The sequence below is a fragment of the Natrix helvetica genome, assembly GCF_964273705.1.
Source record: "Natrix helvetica genome assembly, chromosome: 5".
NCBI classification, from domain to species: domain Eukaryota; kingdom Metazoa; phylum Chordata; class Lepidosauria; order Squamata; family Natricidae; genus Natrix; species Natrix helvetica.
This window is the reverse complement of record NC_138551.1, coordinates 118,042,398-118,055,972: the sequence shown is the minus strand read 5'-3', so window position 1 is coordinate 118,055,972 and position 13,575 is coordinate 118,042,398.

The window sequence follows — 13,575 nt, the reverse complement described above, 5'->3', positions numbered from 1 at the left end:
AGTGCGGTTGGTCAGCCAGTTACGAATCCATCTGGTGGTGATGCTGTCTAACCCACATTCTTCTACTTTATCTAGTAGTAGGTTATGGTCTACCTTATCAAAAGCCTTACTGAAGTCCAAGTAAACTATATCGACGGCATTCCTCTGGTCCACTAATTTTGTAACATTATCAAAGAATGCAATAAGATTAGTCTGGCATGATCTGTTTTTGACAAATCCATGTTGGCTTTTGGCTATTACTTTGTTTGCTTCTAGGTGTTTGCAAATTCGTTGCTTGATTATTTTTTCCAGAATCTTTCCTGGTATTGAGGTTAGGCTGATAGGTCTGTAGTTTCCTGGATCTAATTTTTTCCCTTTTTTGAAGATGGGAACCACATCAGCTCTTTTCCAGTCCTCTGGTAGTTCCCCGGTGTTCCAGGATCTCTGAAAGATATAATTCAGTGGTTCTGAGATCTCGTCTGCTAGTTCCTTCAGAACCCTGGGGTGTAATCCATCCGGTCCTGGTGATTTGAACTCGTCTAGGGTAGACAGGTGCTCACTTACCATTTTCTTCCCTACTTTAATTTGTGTTCCTAATCTGATTTTTGTCGTGCTGCTTTTGATAGGTTGGACTGTTTTATCCCTTTGTGTAAAGACAGATGCAAAACATGAGTTAAATAGTTCTGCTTTCTCCCTGTTGCTTGTCACCTTCTTGCCACTTTCTCCTAGCAATGGACCAATTGTTTACTTAACTTTTTTCTTGTTTTTAACATGTTGGAAGAAGCTTTTTTTGTTAATTTTTACTTTTGTGGCAAGCCTTTCTTCATTGTGAGCCTTAGCTTTCCTCACTTCATCTTTACAGGCTCGGGCTATTTGCTGATATTCTGTCTTAGTTATGTCCCCCTCCTTCCACTTTTTATACTTACCTTTTTTGTCTTTCAGTTTGTCAGATAGTTCTTTATGCAGCCATGCTGGTTTCTTTTGGGAGCTGTTATTTTTCTTCTTCATTGGTATTGTGCTAGACTGGGCTTTTGTAATCTCATTTTTCAAAATTTCCCAAGCTTCTTGAGTTGTTTTCCCCTCGAGGATTCTCATCCATGGAATTTTTCCCAAGCTCTCTCTAAGTTTATTGAAATTAGCTTTCTTAAAGTCCAAGACTCTAGTTTGACTTTGTTCTACTACTTGTGTTTGCATAATGTTGAATTCCAATATTGCATGGTCACTTGCCCCCAGGGTTCCTATGGCTTCAACACCTTCTATCATTTCCTCTCTGTTAGTGAGAATTAAGTCCAATATGGCTGATCCCCTTGTTTCCTTCTCTACTTTTTGGAAAACAAAGTTGTCTGCTAGGTTTGTTAGGAACCTGTTGGATCTTCCACTTGGTGCAGAGTTTGTTTCCCAGTTGATGTCAGGGTAGTTAAAATCTCCCATTACTATTGTGGTGTGCTTCCTACATACCTTAGTTAGCTGACTAGCAAAAAGTTCATCTACTTCCTCTGCTTGGTTGGGTGGCCTGTAGTATAGACCTATGGCAATGTCATTTCCCCCCCAACTTTTAATATTGACCCAAATGCATTCAAGATAGTTCTCATCATTGTTGTGCTCTATTTCTGTAGAGATGTAGTTATTTCTTATATATAGTGCAACTCCACCTCCTCTTTTATTTGGTCTATTTCTTTTAAATAATTTAAATCCTTCTAGCTGTATGTTCCATTTGTCGGTTTCATCCCACCAAGTTTCTGTAATGGCAATAATATCGTATCTGCCCTCTTTTACTTGAATTTCTAATTCTCCCTGTTTATTCCTCATACTCTGTGCATTGGTGTATAGACATTTGAGTCCATTTTGATTGACCTTGTGTTTACTGTCTACATAACCTGTGTTATGCCTGACTGCCCCTATTTTCTTGCCACTTGTGTGATTCATGCACATGGTATGGCAATCACTATTACATGCTTGGTTTTGCTTGACAGCAGGAGTGATAATCTTACCCACACACACATCTATGTTACATGCATTTATAACCCTATGAATTTTAGTTTGCTGGGGACAGAGATGTTCTGTATCTATTAATTCTCTGTCCCCACTCTTCAGTTTAAATGTTTATCAAGAAAATCTGTGAATTTAATGCCAAGTAACTCAGTCCCTTTCTTGGATGGGTGCAACACATTTCTTTTGTACAGTTTTTCATTGGACCAGCTACAGGCATCATGACTAATAAAACCAAAGCCTTCCCTTTTACACCACTCCTTTAGCCAAACATTAAACTCTGTTACACGCTGGCCCTTCCCTTTTTGTTCCTTATATACAGGTAAAACCTCTGAAAAGATAAGCCTACAACCTGTACTATTAAGTTCATACCCCAGGTTCTGGAAATCATTCTGCACAGAAAGTACATCTTTCTGGGATAGATCATTAGTGCCAAGATGTATAATAGCATCAACGTCACAGTCCTTACTTGCATTCTTGACTATCTTAAGAATACGCCTCTTGTCTCTGCTGGCAGTAGCACCTGGCAGACACCTGATCTCTTTTAAAACCTCCATATCCTCTCCTAAATTAACATCCCTTACGATTGAATCACCAACCAGAAGGTGACTTCTCTTTTTACATACCTTGATCTTCTTCTGTGACTGATTTGTGATACCTGGTTCCCCTTTTCGCCTTTCCGAAGAAAGTTCTTCGTTTTGGACCACAATCCCCTGCTTATTTGGGTCATCATTATCACAACTGCCTTGACCTATCTCTTTAGTGTCCCCATTAAGGTCAGCAAGGGCACTATATCTCTTTTGCTGGGTCACAGCAAAAGCTTTGTGTTTATGGTTCACAGCTCTCAACCTGCCAGATCCCACGGTTGTCCAGACAGCTCTTCTCCTGCAAGATCTTTGTGATAGAGGGGGCTGATAGTGTGGCATCGCCATAGAGTGGAATGGCTGACGTAGACACCTAGTTTCTGCTTGGAGAGCACAGATTACAGATTCTAGATAGGTAATCTGCCTATGTAGACTAGTAATTTGTTTACAAAGGGGACAGTATCCAAATTTGATTACTTACTTCAACCAATAAAGGATACATTAACAGATCATAAGTAAACGTTATTTCATTCTTTGATAAAAATGGCTGAATTAGTGGACCAGTGAAATGCAGTGCACATAGTATACAGTACTTGGATTTTAGAAAGGCTTTGACAAAGTAAACCACCATCTACTTCTTGGAAAGCTAAAAATAGGTGGGATAAACAGCATCACCCCCAGATGGACTCAGCCTGTGGTCCTCAGTGGAACTACATCTGCATGGAGGAAAGAAGCAGTGGGGGACCCCAAGGCTCCATTTTAGGCCCAGTACTCTTCAACATCTTCATCAAGGGTTTGGATGAAGGATAGATGGGGAACTCATCAAATTTACAGATGACACTAAACTGGCAGGAATAGCCAACACCCCAGAAGATAGGCTGAAGATCCAGATGGATCTAGATAGACTTGAACCCTGGGCCTATCTAACAAAAGGAAATTCAGTGTAGAGAAAAGTAGTCTTACACCAAGGCTAGAAAAACCAAATGTACAGGTACAGATTAGGTGAAACCTGGCTCAATAGCAGTAACTGTAAAAGGGATCTTGGAATCTTAGTGGACAATCTCTCAAATCTGAGCCAACAATGTGTGGCAGCAGCCAAAAAAAGCCATTGCATTCCTAGGCTGCATCAACAGAAGGATAGAATCGAAATCACGTGAAGTATTGGTACCACTTTATAATGCCTTTGTAAAACCACCCTTGGAATAGTGCATGGATGGATAACCTTTTCAGCACCAAGTGCTCTTGTCAGGGACTCAATCTGGAAGAGGAGTTGCACAGTGTACATACCAGTGCGTACATGTGCACCAGGCAGCTCCTCTTCTGGTTTCTGGCACGCACCGACATGACAATCAGCTGGTTGGTGCGAATGCGCTCGCAGAAACCAGGAGACCAGCTCTTCCAGTTCCTGGCACTACTGTACACACAGAGACCAGCTGATTGTTACACGCACATGCGCATAAGAAACCCAGAAGAGCAATGTGCAAGGCCGTGCGTGCCAGGTGATATGGCTCTGCATTCCTCTCAGTCCGAGCTAAGAAGCTGAGGCAGAGGGCGCCATTTCCCCCTCTTGGGGCCTCCGTACATGCCATTTTTGGCCTCCCTGGCCCCCAGAAGTACTCTGCCAGCCAAAAACTTTAGTTTTACTTTGCTGATTCAGTCCGTGGGGCTTGCGAAGGTAAGGCCTGCACTCAGCTGGTGGGTGGGGGCCAGCAGGTGGCCGGGGTGATTTGGGAGGTGCAGCCTCGTGGTCCCACCTAGGTCAGAAATGGGGCACGGAAAGCGCAGTGTTTTTCCCCCCCCCCATTTTGGCCCTGGAAAGCCTCCTGCACCAACCTGGAAGCCAAAAAAAGCCCCTGCAACTGTTTGAAGGCTGAAGGAAGCCTCCAACTGAGCCAAGAAGCACTGGGGGGGGGGGGGGGGGGAGGCCATTCACACTCACTTCCAGCCCACCGGAGTTTCCTGTGCAATGCAAGCGCCCTCCCACGCCCCACACTGCATATTCACACATCCCTGGCCCTCGGCATAGGCCTGACAATCAGCTGGCCAGCAGGAGGTGCGTCTGCATGTGGATGCTAGTGGAGCTGGGCTGGGGTGGCTGGTGTGCCAGGAAAGAGGGCTCTGCATGCCACAGTTTCCCCATCATGGCTCTAATCCTTTCAATTGCTTTTCCAGATCAACCATTTAAGTGCTTCAGAGGCTCTGAGTGATAAAAGCAAATTCCCCCTTTTCCATCAGATGGACCTCAAAGAAGGAATCCAGAACCCAGCAATTGTCCAGCTGCTCCTCCACTTCAGATGGACCCTGATTGGCCTCTTTGCTTCAGACACAGAAAATGGAGAAACTTTCATGAGGATTTTCCCTCCTATGCTTGTCAGGAATGGAATTTGTGTGGTTATATCACAACTGTTCTCAAAGACTGGACATACAGTATATCTCAGGGATTCCCTCTCTAAGTGGAGACAAGTCAACGTCTTTGTTCACTTCATGGAATTTGATTCTATTTGGGACAGAATTCTTCCTTTCCATTTAACACTTTTGCGTTTGCCAGGAGCCATTGAGGGGAAAGTCTGGATCCTCACAAATTTTGAAGGGTATGAAATAAACAATCGCAGACTTTTCAAATACATCCATAGTATTTGGAACTTTGGTTTTCTGGCAAATGAAAGGCCAAAAGATTCTGCATTTAAACCCTATTACTTTGTGGAAAAAAAGTTTCAAGATCATTATTTTCATTGTTCTCTTTCAAAGAATGTCTTTTCTGTCAAAGGCCGCAGAAGATGCACCCAGAAAGCCCCACTGGAGACCCAGAGGAAAAGGGACAGAATAAGGGCCCAAAATCGCTACCAATATTACAGTGTCACGAAGATTCTGGCCCAGGCCATGAATGCCGCCTATTCCTCCAGATCGAGGAGGAGAAGGAAGGAGGATGAAAAGATCTTGGGGTCTCCAAGGCTGCAGCCGTGGCAGGTATGGTGGTCCCGATATGGATCCATTAATCTTAGATCCTTTGGAGGAGGAATCCAGAGGAGAAGGAGGGGAACCATCTCAACTGTTCTGGCCAATTTAATTACTCAGGGAATTAATGGTTCCAAAGAGTAGATACCATGGCATTTTGATATTTAGCACTGCTAATTGGAGAATGCTGTATTCTTTTTAAAATAAATTCCTGTATTTGTGGGTTTGTGATTAGCCTGGTGGAATTCCACCTTCCTTCCGTCCCCATTGCAGGTGGGTCTGTGTGCAGCTGGAGAGGCAGCTAAGCCCCCCTCTTCTCCTCCAATGAAAGGGAGCCTGGCGTGGATCTGGATGCTTTATTGGGAGAAGAGGGCAGGTGAAACTGAGGAGATGCAAAGGGTGGAAATCAAATAGAAAGACGAGATAGGCAGCATTAACTGACAGCCAGCAAAGAAGCAGCTGGAACCTCCCCAGCGATGCTCCGTGTGAGGGAGGGAGGCCGTCTCCGGATGACCAGGGGTCTCGGTCACAATGGCTGCTTCCGTCTTCTTCAAAGGCTGACAGAAAATGGAGTCTGGCTTCAGACCTTATAGTTAGGCTTATCTGCCCCCGGCCACTAGGTGGAGCTAGAGCAACAAGAGCACAACAGTTACCGTATTTTTCAGAATATAAAACATACCTTTTTCCCTCAAAAAAAGAGGCTGAAAATCTGGGTGCATCTTATACATCGAATACAGAATTTTTGCCTCCTGAAGCCCCGCCCCCTTCACCAAAATGGCCGTGCATACCCTTATGGAGGCTTTCAGAGAGCTCCTGGGGGCTGGGGAGGGAAGTAAGGAGCAAAAAATGGACCATTTTGCCCCCCCCAACCCCCAGGAGCACTCTATAAGCCTCCATAAGACTATGCATGCAATTTCTTTGACAAAAACCAGGCTTGTTTTTGCGAAAAACGGGCCATTTTTTGCTCATTTTTGCCCCCTCCCCACCGTGAGCACTCTGCAAGCCCCCCCCCCAAGGCTATTTGTGACTTTTTAAAGGGGGGGGGCGTTTTCACAAAAACGGGCTTTTGGGGGGAGGTTTGCAGAGTGTAAAAACTTTTTTTTCCCTCTTGGAAAGCTCTTTAACTGGTTGATGAGAATTACATTGATCAAGTGCTGTGCCAGCAGAAACAAAGTCTTAGGTGCTGCAGATTTTCAGCGATTTCCTTCTCCAGCATATGGATAAATACACCTGGAAACATCTACCTATCTACCTACTCTCTCTCTCCCTCCCTCCCTACTGTATTTCTCTATCTCTTTTTATTTCTCTCTCTATATCCCTACCTACCTACTGTATTTCTCTATCTCTATATCTCTCTCTATTTCTCTCTCTCTATCTACCTCCTTACCTCCCTAACTACTCTCTCTCTCTCTCCCTACTTACCTACTGTATTTCTCTCTCTTTCCCTCCCTCTACCTACCTACCAACCTAATGTATTTCTCTATCTCTATATCTCTCTCCATTTCTCTCTCTCTTTATCCCTTTATCTACCTCCCTACCTCCCTACCTAACTACTCTCTCCTCTCCCTACCTACCTACTGCATTTCTCCATCTTTCTCTCCCTCTACCTACCTACCCACTTTTTTAAAAAAAAAATTGCATCTTCAAAACCTTGGTGGGTCTTATACTCCGATGCATCGTATACTCCGAAAAATACGGTATATGTTGTGGCATGACAACCTTTATAAATTAGGAGGAGACCCTGAGACCATCTAGCCCAACCCCCTCCTCTCTGCAGGAATCCCAGTTCAAGCTTCTCTGACTGATGGCTGCTCAGTCTTTGCTCTCAGATGATCCATGAAGAGGAGACTGAACTTCTCTGCTTTACTGGCTCAGCTCTAAAACAGCTCATCCTTTTATGATATTTTTCTCTCTCATTCTGCTAAAATCTCCTCTCTTGTAACTGAATTCACTTTTTCCATGTCTGAAACTCTGGAATAAGAGTGAGCGGATCTTACACTCGTGTGTAACAGGAGTCAGTTATTGGAAGACGGTTGTATCCAGTAGTGGGATTCAAATCTTTTTACTACTGGTTCTGTGAGCATGGCTTGGTGGTCTTGTGTGGGTGGGTGTGGCTTGGTGGTCATGTGACTGGGTGGGCGTGGCTTGGTGATCATGTGACTGGGTGGGCGTGGCTTGGTGGTCATGTGATTGGGTGGGTGTAGCCAACTTGACATTACTCATGACAAGGGGTACCTTGCCTGGCCTCTCCTAGCATCAACAAGATACAATTTCCCTGTCTATTCATTTACTACTAATGAACATCCAAAATACACAATTGAATCCTATGTATATATGCCATATGTGTACATACACATTACATAGTTTAGTGTGTGTATAGGCACACAAAAAGATACATTATCTACTTTATACACTGTATGTACACACACACACACAGAGAGAGCTCTTCTAAAACTATACACATTCAACCTCATTTATTGCGTTTGGAAAAACACACCCAGAGTCCACTTTCTGGCACACATTTAACTATCACTTCTGCACATTAGAAGATTACACAGGCCTTCAGATGTTCTTCCCTAGCCTGCACATGACTGTTAGAGCCAGGAGATGTCATGGATTGAGTAAAATGTGGCAAAGCTCACTTAACAACGCTCTTGCTTAGCAACCAAAATGTTGGCCTCAATTGTCATAAGTCAAGGACTGTCTCATTCTTCCTCTGCATGGCAGTCTTGTCCTAGTAAACTCCTTCGCTTTTTTGGCAATGTTCCTCTCTGTTAGAGGCACCAAAATAATCCAGAGGATATCAGGTCTCCTGCTGGAGCAGGGGGTTGGACTAGACGACCTCCGAGATCCCTCCAATCCTAGATTGCTGTGCTGTTTCAAAGAGTCTTCTGGAGCCTTCCTTCCTCTCTTCTTTTTTCTCTTCCTCCCTCCCTCCCTCCATGTATGTATATATAAATCCATCCACCCATCTATATCTTATTCACTTTCTTTTCCCTCCCCCCTCCCTCCCTCCCCCCCTCTTTCTTTCTTTCTTTCTTTCTTTCTTTCTTTCTTTCTTTCTTTCTTTCTTTCTTTCTTTCTTTCCGTCTTTCTTTCTTTCTTTCCCCTTATTTCTTTTTTCTTTTCTTTCTTGTTTCTCACTCCTCTTTCATTCTCTCCCTTTCACCCTCTTTCTTTCTTTCTTTCTTTCTTTCTTTCTTTCTTTCTTTCTTTCTTTCTTTCTTTCTTTCTTTCTTTCTTTCTTTCTTTCTTTCTTCCTTCCTCTTTGTATCCCTTCCTTTCCTCCTTTCAAAGCTAGGAGATCCACCTGAAATAAAAACTCATTTGGATGAAACCGGCCATTACATACACACACTCTCTCTCTCCCTTCCTCCATCCTTCCTTCCCTCCCTCCCTCCCTCTTCCAACCATCTCTGTGCCTCGCCTCATTGTTTGCTTTTAGCGGCAGACCGATCACCAAAGTCCTTTCCAAGGGTGCTCTGGGGATCCCCTTCCCAAAAATCTCCAGGTTGCTTCTGGAGGGGGCAGGCAGATGGGCAGCATTCCCCCCTCCCTGGGCGCCTGCAGCCTCGGATCCTGCAGCAACTCCCGGCCCTTGAAAGCAAAGGCAATGAACAACTTCTCACTCCCAGAAGATTTTCTTTAGTGTGGAAGGGCCCAGAGTTGCTCCAAGGCTGCAGGCACCCAGGGAGGGGGGGAGGGGGGAAATGCTGTCCGTCTTTCCTCTCCCAAAGCAACCTCGGAGGTTTTCAGCTCCTCTGCAGAGGCATTTTTTTTAAAGAAACCCCCCCAAAAGCCACAAGATCTGGAGCTGCCAATCTCCAGTAAGATGTGCATCTCGTGGCCTGGCCCAGCCCATCCCCTGCCCCACCTGCCACCCCCAAATTGCACCTCATTGAGAAGGTTTTCTTTACTGTGCAAGGTTTTTCCCTGCACACAACAGCTGAGAGATGCGTGAAATAGGGTGCAATTTGGGCCCACCCCTCACCCCAAGGCAAGGCCCATCAACTCAATAAGACTCAATAAGCCAGGGGTTGCTCCCTCAACCGGCTCCACCAAAGATCCCCTTCATCCTTTTTGAGTCGGTCCGCTTTGCCGCCTGATGAACAACTGAGCCAAACCGCTCCTGCCAAGCGGCGTCCCCCAACTCCTCGTGCCCGACAGTTAAGCCAACCAATGTTTATGCAACCGGAGCCAACTGGGCGCAAAGCTGGGTTGACAATGAGCCTCCGAGGTCTCCCTCCTGCCTGCTTGCCCAGCGCTTGCTCAGCTGCCCCCTCTGATCCCCCGGCTGGATGCAGCCACTCACCAGCGACTGGAAAGTGAGGTCATCCACCGCCTTCTTGTCCAGCACTTGCTCAGAGACCTCCTACCCTCTGGCTCCCCCCTGCCAGCCTCCCCCCAACCTCCCCCACGCCTGGGCACAGACACTAACCGGTTCTTTCTTCTTCTGTTTCCAAACTAAGCCCTGATTGGTTGGTTGGTTGGTTGGTTAAAGTGCGCTTGGATCAGAAAGCTCCATCACTGGAGGCTTTTAAGAGGGAGAACTTTTCGGCTGCCAGCTGGCAAAGAAAGCTCTCAGCCATGACCGGCACTGCTGTGGCTCCTGCTGGCTGGGCAGAGAAAGGAGCAGGTGGCGGCTGCGGCCTCAGTCTGGCACGAGCTGAGGGCCTGGTCTGGGGAGGTGGGGAGTGGCTCGCCCAGGCAGCTACTCCAACAGCAGGGCTGGCCAGGTCCCATCCCGTGTGTTGCACCCCCCTCCCAGCTTTCGCCCATGCCTCCATGTCGTTTTTGGGTGTGCAACACGCGGGAGATCCTAGCTGCAGTTTACTCGTGAGCAACATTGGCCAGGAGAGGCAGGGAGAAAGGCCAATGGGGCTCACGAGTAAACTGAGGTTCCTAAGTGGGATCGAGCCAGGGGTGGGTTCTGGCTACCGCTACTGCCGGTTGCTCTGCGCATGCCCAGAAGCCAAAAACAATATGGCTGAGAGAACCGGTTCAGGGGCGTGGCCAGCCTGGGTTACTGCTGGTTCCAGCAACCCAGGCCACCAGGTTACTACCGTTTCAGCCAAACTGGTCCTAACAGGTAGGAACCCACCTCTGATCTGGAGGTGTTTTCCATCAGGATTACAAGGGAGAAGATTAGCCTGACAGATTTCTTCTTGATCAACCCATGATTTCTGGGAATCAATCTGTTGTTTTCAAAGAGTTTATGAATAATCTTTTTTCCCTCTTGTTATCTGCTCTAAAATGTTCCCTATAATTGACCAATTGTGTCTATTATATTTTCTCTATAGTTTGATAGATTTTTCTCAAACTTTTTCATTCACTTATGAAGATTATGGCAGTATTTGTATCCTATTTAACCATATTTGGAGATGAGACAATTGTAGAAGAAAGATTCAATGTGGGATAAGAAACAAAGTTTTCTGCTTTTCAAATTCCTGGATTTTCCCATTCTAGTTTCATCCCTTTCTGGAGAAGAATGAATTTTGGAATATTTCTGAGATGAAACTGTACTTGGACCAAAATGGAGAGATAAAAGCAGATCTGGCCATTTTGGGCTTCTTGGTTCTCCCTAAAGAGGATGTCAAGAGAGTGACTCTGGCGCTCTTTAAAAAACAGAGACTTTCTATCAACCAAGATGCTCTTTCAGGGCTAAAGTTGCTCAATAAGGTGGGAAATTTTTTGTCTCTTTTCTCTGTTTTCCAAAGCCTGAGGTCCCATTTCGAGTGGGCAAAGCCTAGAGTCTCCAGGGTGATTGGCCTTCCATGCCAGTTGGTGTCATCTAATGGAAGTTCTTCAACAGACGGGACCTAAGTGGAGGGGCTTTGCCACGTTTTATGGAAACCTTTCAAGATCTTACTGGTCAGAGGTTTCTTTCTTCATTACAGTTTTATTCTACCTTTAAAAAATCTAATGGAATAAAAGTTTGCAAAAATTTTTATAATAAACTTTATTCTCAGTTTTAATATGAATATATCATCATACTTAAATCTTTTTTTCAATTCCATCCCTCTAGACTATTAAGTAGAAAAGTACCTTATTGCAATGTTAAATTCCAAAAGGAAAAGGAAGGAACTAAATGAAGAATCTTCCAGTTGTTCTACCTCCTGCATCTGTTTAGAAGTAGTCAGAGGTTTCATATTTACCTCAGTGAAGACCAGAGGCTACTTGTCTCCATCCATTTCTCCCTCCATTTTCCATGGACTAACATCTTTTCTTTGGCATTCCTTGTTTTTCTGCTCAGTCTCTGCCTCAGTCCAGATGTGTGGAAAGTTGTCATCCTGGATTTGTCAAGAGGGCTCGAGAAGGAGAGCCAGTTTGCTGCTACGACTGCATTCCTTGTCCGGAGGGGACCTTCTCCACTCAGAAAGGTGAGTGAGACTGGAGGAAAGGAAGTGGAACTGATTCATTACATGCATCAAATAATAAAGTTTGGTTCTGAACATCACACAGGAAATGATTTGGGTCCCAATACTTCTCTCACTTTCATAGACGATTAAACAAAAAATGATTTTTTTAAAAAGTCTTATACTTCTTACCGTCTCTCACTAGAGGTACTAATAAATGTGTCCTAGACAATATCTCCTGGTATCACTTGTAGTCCAAATAAGGTATTTTCTGAAAGGTAAAAGGAGAGAATAGTAAGGGAATATGATTTTTTTTCTCAGATGCAGGAAAATGCACCAAGTGTCCAGATGACAAATATCCAAATGAGGACAGAATCCAATGTATCCCCAAAGTTATAACTTTCCTGTCTTATGAAGAACATCTGGGCATCATCCTGGTCTCTTTTGCCCTGCTCTTGTTCCTAACTACAGGCCTTGTTTTAATCATCTTCACTAAATACCGAGAAACTCCCATTGTCAAAGCCAACAACTGGGATCTCTCCTACATCCTCCTGGTCTCCCTCCTGCTTTGCTTCTTGTCTCCTTCTCTCTTCATTGGTCAACCCAGGAAAGCCACCTGCCTTCTCCGACAAACAGTCTTCAGCATCATCTTCTCAGTTGCCATTTCTTCTCTCTTGGCCAAAACCATCACGGTGATGCTGGCTTTCCTGGCCACAAAACCAGGAAACCGAGTGAAGAGATGGTTGGGGAAGAGCTTGGCCAACTCCATCATCCTTTCTTCTTCTGCAGTCCAAATTATCATCTGCTCCATCTGGGTGAGAGCTTCTCCCCCATTCCCTGACTCTGACCTCCACTCCCAGCCTGGAGAGATCATCCTGCAATGCAACGAAGGGGCTGTTGTCATGTTCTACGTCACCCTCAGCTACATGGGCTTCCTGGCTGCCATCTGCTTCACGGTGGCTTTCCTGGCCAGAAATCTGCCTGGGGCCTTCAACGAAGCCAAGCTGATCACCTTCAGCATGCTGGTCTTCTGCAGTGTCTGGGTGACTTTTGTGCCCACCTACCTGAGCACCAAAGGGAAATACATGGTGGCTGTTCAGGTCTTCTCCATCCTGGCCTCCAGTGCTGGTCTGCTGGGCTGCATCTTCATCCCCAAGTGCTACATTATCCTTCTGAGGCCAGACCTGAACACAAAGGAGCATCTCACAGCCAGAACAAATGTAAAAACATGAGAAAAGACACCATGATATTTAAGAATGGTATAATATCCATTTATTTGAACGAATACCTGAATTATTTCCACTTAGATAGTATGCAGGAATCAAAGAACATATCTACATGTTTCCAAATGGGAAATTGTTGAAGGATTTTAATTCTTATAACTGCCTTCCTTTTCACCTCAATAAATCTTGCTAAAGAAAACTCTGTGAAAGTCATTCAGGGGAATTTGTTGTTCACCAACTGCCAATGAATTTGACACCTTTTAAAAAACCTTTAAAAAAATGATTCCTATGGACAGCACTAAAAGTGTATGTGTGAGAGAATGAATAGGAAAAGTGGTAAGATAGATTCTATGGGAGCGAAGCTCCAACTACCATGTTATTTCATAATCTCCATGAGAACCATTGGCCATCCCACCAAGCCAGAGAAGGTGGGGGCCTCCAGGTCCTCTTGCTTAGATGTTCTCATCCAAGGAGACCTACTTAGCTCAC